The sequence below is a fragment of the Scophthalmus maximus genome, chromosome 20 (assembly GCF_022379125.1).
Source record: "Scophthalmus maximus strain ysfricsl-2021 chromosome 20, ASM2237912v1, whole genome shotgun sequence".
In the NCBI taxonomy this organism is placed as follows: Eukaryota; Metazoa; Chordata; class Actinopteri; order Pleuronectiformes; family Scophthalmidae; genus Scophthalmus; species Scophthalmus maximus.
The window spans coordinates 1,929,001-1,935,000 of record NC_061534.1 but is presented as its reverse complement, the minus strand read 5'-3'; the positions used below and the strand labels follow the sequence as shown (position 1 = coordinate 1,935,000).

Here is a 6,000-nt window from a genome sequence, read left to right as displayed (position 1 = left end):
GTGCTCTGATTAGGTGCGTACGTACGAGCAGAGCGGCGTGAACGGGGCTCCATGATTATGTGAACGTATGTGACAAACACATTTCACTCCATGATCGCAGGTGAAACAAACGTGTGGGTGTTACTTATTTATTTATTTATTTATTTAATTGTCTCAAATTAACGCATCCTGCCGGCGGCGGCCTGTCACATGCGATTTCCAGCGTGTCGGGGTCACACAGGATGTACACACAGGAGGTACACACAGGAGGTACACACAGGAGGTACACACAGGAGGTACACACAGGATGTACACACAGGAGGTACACACAGGAGGTACACACAGGAGGTACACACAGGAGGTACACACAGGAGGTACACACTCTGTCCACCTCTGTGTGTGTGTGTGTGTGTGTGTGTGTGTGTGTGTGTGTGTGTGTGTGTGTTTGTGTGTGTGTGTGTGTGTGTGTGTGTATTTATATCACAAACTGAATTAAATTCACTACACACAGTATTTCTATCACGGACTAAAGGCAATTGGTATAAATCTGTATGTAAATGAAAGTGAACGTTGATGTTTGACTCCAATTGTACAATAAAATGATTAAGGTTTAGATTGAAGGGCCTTCAAGGGGCTTCTTCATATTTTCACATGCATCTCAAATTCTGGACCCCCCAAAAAAACACTTTGTAATTTGTGTGAACTGACCCTTTAATATGCTTATTCTACAGGTTAAATTCACACAAATATTATAAATATTAAATTACTTCTATTCTACCAACCGACGTATTTTTAAAACCACAACTCCACAAGCAGGAAGTGGATGAAACGAGGGCACTTGAACGCAGCAGCAGGGCGGACGCTCGTGTTGACACAGACTCATTGTGACCTTCCACTTATTAAAAGCTGCTGCCTGCTCATCTGGATGCTTCAGGTAATAAAAAACACAAAGCGTATTTATAAAGTTGATTTCTGAGAAAGTATTGGGAGGTAAAAAAAAAAGAACATGAAAGGAATGAATGTCAGCAGTAATTAAGGGAGGAGTTTCAAATGTTGGTCCACAGCACAGTTTGATTTATTTCGCTTCACCGCGATCTAAAGAAAACAGAGCTGAGAGGAAGTCTGATTCCAGTTTGACCAGCGCCATATTGTTTTTTTTAATGTAGCTCGTCCAATGCACAGCTACACCTGCAACCATGCACCGATTGGACGGTAGCTGCTGTCAATCAAGCTGTGTCCACGCTACGGTGCTTTATCGTTTATCGTTTTACTTATTTGACTATAATTGGACAATAATTTCAAAAAAAATTGAGCATCACGTTGTGTTGAAGATGACGATCGAAACTAGAGACTGAACCACAAACTCTTCAGGAAAATGTTTACTGACGTTATAAATCAAGTAGAGACTGAATTCTTTTTGCAACCAGGGAGTCGCCCCCTGCTGGTCAGTCCAGAGAATACAGGCTTCCGGCACTATGGTTTCTTTTCCTTTTAATTTGCTGGTGCAGGTTTGAGGATTGAAGACATCGTTTCAGTTTTATTTTCTTGGGAAAGTATTGATTTACTTCTTATTGTAATGGATTATATAGAGATTGTGACTGTTTACATCCCAACCTTTTCCCCAACTTAGTGTGAGAAAAGTTTGCTCCCAAAGCAGGTCGGGATTAAGTTCTCACGCCGGACAAACAGTGCAGCATTGGTTCTCCTGTGTCAGGAGAGTTTAATCAGTTGAAGAGAAACAGTTTCCAGAAGTCCCTCGGAGGGAAAGCAGCTTGATTCCTGCAGCTTAAGGTCCACTCGGAACGGCTTTGTCTCCATTCGCAGAATGTTGCAGAGCCTGAGCTCTATCCGCTCTTCTCGCACGAAAAACCCAACCCCAGTGTTTAGTCGCCGACATTACCGCATAAGCCCGTCTTACACGCCCGGGAAAACCCCGGCGAACTGAAAGCAGGGTGACGTCCTCTTCCCGTAAGCCAGGGGGATATGAGAAGTGGGTATCATGTCGGGCAGGGCGAGGCGACGGAGACGTGTAACGGCTTTTTTCCTTCAGCAGCCATTCATCTCGTCTCATTAAAGCCTTTTCATCCGAGTTGTGACAGGAGCCCGTCTCGTCTCGTCTTGGCTTGGATGAGAAATTTCCTGGAATATCATCAGAATTGCGCGCGTGTGTGTGTGTGTGTGTGTGTGTGTGTGTGTGTGTGTGCGCCCTGTGGGGGGGGGGGGTGTCCTCTTGCACACCTTGGATCCCGAGATGTGTTTGAGCTCGTCGTGTCTGAGTTTTAAAGGTGTTGCGCTGCCAAACTGCTCATCGTGGCACGAGAAGAGAGATACGGGGCAAACGGGGACGAGGCGGCGGCAGCAGTCACCCGCTGCCCCGACACCTGAGGACGCGACACGTGGAAACACAATGGGACACTTCACCCGACTCACAACCCCTACACAGGATCGTCTGACGTCTTGCGCCGAGTTCAGACCGCACCACTTTCATAGTCGTCGGATCGCTGTGGGGTTTACACCACCCGCTCTTCTGGTGCCCGGGGGTGACTCCCTACGGTCCGGGGGGTCGCACACACTTCACGATCTCTCACCGGGAGAAACCCCCCGACCTGCTGCAGGTTCGCCGGAGGAGGCCAAGTGTCGGCGAGCCTCTCGTTCCTCGCCTTTGAAGAAACACGCGGCGAATTGGCGTCCGCCGATCGAATGCCGATTTGGCTCCAAAAAATCAGTAGCAGAAACAACAACACCTTTCCTAGCGACTTACACTAACTTCAATCTAAACTTAATTCTAATCCGTATCTTAAAACCAAGTCTTCACCATCAGACGGTCCTTTCGAAAGTGGTCAGGACCCCGAAAGGAGGACGCCAAAGTGTCCTCACTTTTACCAAAATGTACTTATATCTCCAACTGGTCGCCACAAACATACAAGTACAAATGCAATCGCGCACACACACACACACACACACACACACACACACACACACACACACACACACACACACACACACACACACACACACACACACACACACACACACACACACACACACACACACACACACACACACACACACACTCTCACTCACACACACACACACACACACACACAGGCTGGATCCTGTTGTTTTCTCCAGCCGAGCAGAACCTGCTGCTGTCATGAGATACAGTGAAACTCCCACAGTTGTTGTTTTTTTTTTCCAGCTCTGTGACAAAACCCCACCAACCCACGCGGAAGCCGCCTCCGACTCACACGTTCAAACACCACGCGACATGCTCCCGAATTTTTCTACAAAGACGTTCCTGTCCAGTTTTTCCAGGAAGAACGATGGAGATTCGGCCTCACGGGGGAATTTAGAGAGTGTTTTTGAGAAGATGAAGGGAAGTGCTGTTTCGGCTTAAATGGCCAAAAATTAAAGGTGAACACTGATGCATTTTCACACGTACTGTACAAGAGCTTGTTCGACACTCGACTCACGTCCTGGACTCACTGTGTGTGTATGTCGCTGAGCTCCCGCTCCGTTCGCTTCTGCAGCTGCCGGAGGTCAAACGTCAGCTCGTCGCTCCAGACGGCGAACCTCCACAGTCCTTCTCTCCCGGGCTCCTCCTCCTCACACACCTGCATCGCAGCAGGAGACGAGACGAGTTACAGCAGCTTTCAGGTGTCACACACCAGCCTCCTCCGGCGGCCATTTTGGACGTCCCAAAAACGAAGTGCTAACACGTCGTCGTGGACGTGAATTAGCATTCTCGCTAACTGTGGTGAATTAACGTTTGTTTTTTTATACTAAAGTTCCTTCATGTGTGTTGTCCCAACCAATTAACAAATAAATAATTCATGATTTTTGTGATTTGTTAACTAGCTGGCCATGGTAGTTTCATTTGATGGCTGCCCACTTAGCATATTAGCATGTACACGTTAGCATTTTAGCAAATGAGCAGCTAGTTAGCAAGCTAACAGTTTTTTTTACGTCTCAAACTACTGACAGACCTCAGGCACATTACGCAGTTTTTATCTTACGTGGAAACTCGCCAGTGACTGTAACAAACTTTTGTCTGCTCGACCGTTGCTACGCTAGTTAGCAGGAAACTTGGGGGTCACTGCATGGTGGTAAATTAGCATCGTAGCTCTCTGTGGATTAGCATTTGATTTGTGATAAAGTGGCAGGACGTGAGTGTAACTTCCTTAACAGATGTTGCAGTAAAATACTATCGTAGCATTGGCTAACCTGTAGTTTGTTCGGGCTCTGAGAAATGGCATCTATATTAATCCAATACCTGAAACACATCCATCATTTTTACCCCCAGTAATCTGAACACAGTACAGAAGACGAAATCAAGATATAAAAGCGAACACTGGCTATTTTATTATTATTATTATTATTATTTCCACGAAAGTTCGGATATAGGAACGGATCACCAGGATTTTTATTAATCACTTTCTCAACATTTCATTTATTTCCCAGGGAATGATTTGTGGATCTTTAATGAAAAAAAAAAATCTGGCATTTTCCATGACTACATAACTATGAGTGTGTTCAATTTGGTGCCGCTTGATTGAAGTAGCGCCAACTGTTGCGTCTTGGCAGCGGTGTGCGATCAACTAAAAGAGCCATTATACTTCTGGATTTGTTTCCAAATGACACACCCCAAATAGCGACCAGGGCCAAAAAGGAGAGTAAAAAGAATAAAAACACTAATGCTCCATAAGTCATCGTACACTTATTTAGCCTGGAGAGTATTTGAATTGATGAACGTTCCCATGTTAACAGTGCAGCTCTCTGTAATCTGCTGTCTCCCTTTGTCAGAGGTACTGTAGCAACGTGTTGAGTCAAACAGAAGAGAGTTGATGAATCAGCAGCTGAAGGAGGAGAGAGATGGAGAGAGGGGAGCAGACGGATAGAGGAAGAGGAAAGACAAGAGAGACAAAACCGAAAGGTGGCAATCGAGCGCATGAGGAGTAAAGATGAAGAAGTGAAATCTAACGTGGCGTGTCTGAACTGGTCGAGGTGACAGAGTCCGTCAGAGAGCGGAGAGGAGCTGAAAGAAAACGACTGAGTCATTCTGGCAGAACACGATGCCAAGACTGTCTGTCTGTCTGTCTGTCTGTGTGACTGTCTGTCTGTCTGTCTGTCTGTCTGTGTGACTGTCTGTGTGTCTGTCTGTGTGACTGTCTGTGTGTCTGTCTGTCTGTCTGTCTGTCTGTGTGACTGTCTGTCTGTCTGTCTGTCTGTGTGACTGTCTGTCTGTCTGTCTGTGTGACTGTCTGTGTGACTGTCTGTCTGTCTGTCTGTGTGACTGTCTGTCTGTCTGTCTGTGTGTCTGTCTGTCTGTCTGTCTGTCTGTGTGACTGTCTGTCTGTCTGTCTGTGTGACTGTCTGTGTGACTGTCTGTCTGTCTGTCTGTGTGACTGTCTGTCTGTCTGTCTGTGTGACTGTCTGTCTGTCTGTCTGTGTGTCTGTCTGTCTGTCTGTCTGTGTGACTGTCTGTCTGTCTGTCTGTCTGTCTCTCTGTCTGTCTGTCTGTCTGTCTGTCTGTCTGTCTGTCTGTGTGACTGTGTGTCTGTCTGTCTGTCTGTCTGTGTGACTGTCTGTCTGTCTGTCTGTCTGTCTGTCTGTCTGTCTGTCTGTGTGACTGTGTGACTGTGTGTCTGTCTGTCTGTCTGTGTGACTGTCTGTCTGTCTGTCTGTCTGTCTGTCTGTCTGTCTGTGTGACTGTCTGTCTGTCTGTCTGTCTGTCTGTCTGTCTGTCTGTCTGTCTGTCTGTCTGTCTGTGTGACTGTGTGTCTGTCTGTCTGTCTGTGTCACTGTCTGTCTGTCCTGAATCGTAGCCGGACCGAACGCACCAAGCACCGATGGAGGAGACACATTCTGCTGCGATCACAAGCTGCAAACAAACTCCCTTGTTCTTGTTCGACCTTTGAGAGCTGATAAAGTGTAGGGAGCTCAAAAAATGATAGGAATTGTATGATCTTGCAATCCATCCATCGTCTAGTGCTTTATCCACTTCTGTGTGATCTTCAGGAG

The 6,000-nt window shown here is 46.6% G+C and overlaps 1 protein-coding gene across 1 annotated transcript in view; it reads right to left on the bottom strand.

Annotated features, from left to right (window-relative positions):
• The window catches only part of LOC118285133 (cingulin-like protein 1), a 45,579-nt gene that overhangs the window by 20,978 nt on the left and 18,601 nt on the right, over positions 1-6,000 (bottom strand). The window contains exon 3 of the mRNA XM_047329523.1: positions 3,466-3,593. The gene's annotated coding sequence lies outside the window, so the exon portion shown is untranslated. The remainder of the gene's footprint in view (positions 1-3,465; positions 3,594-6,000) is intronic.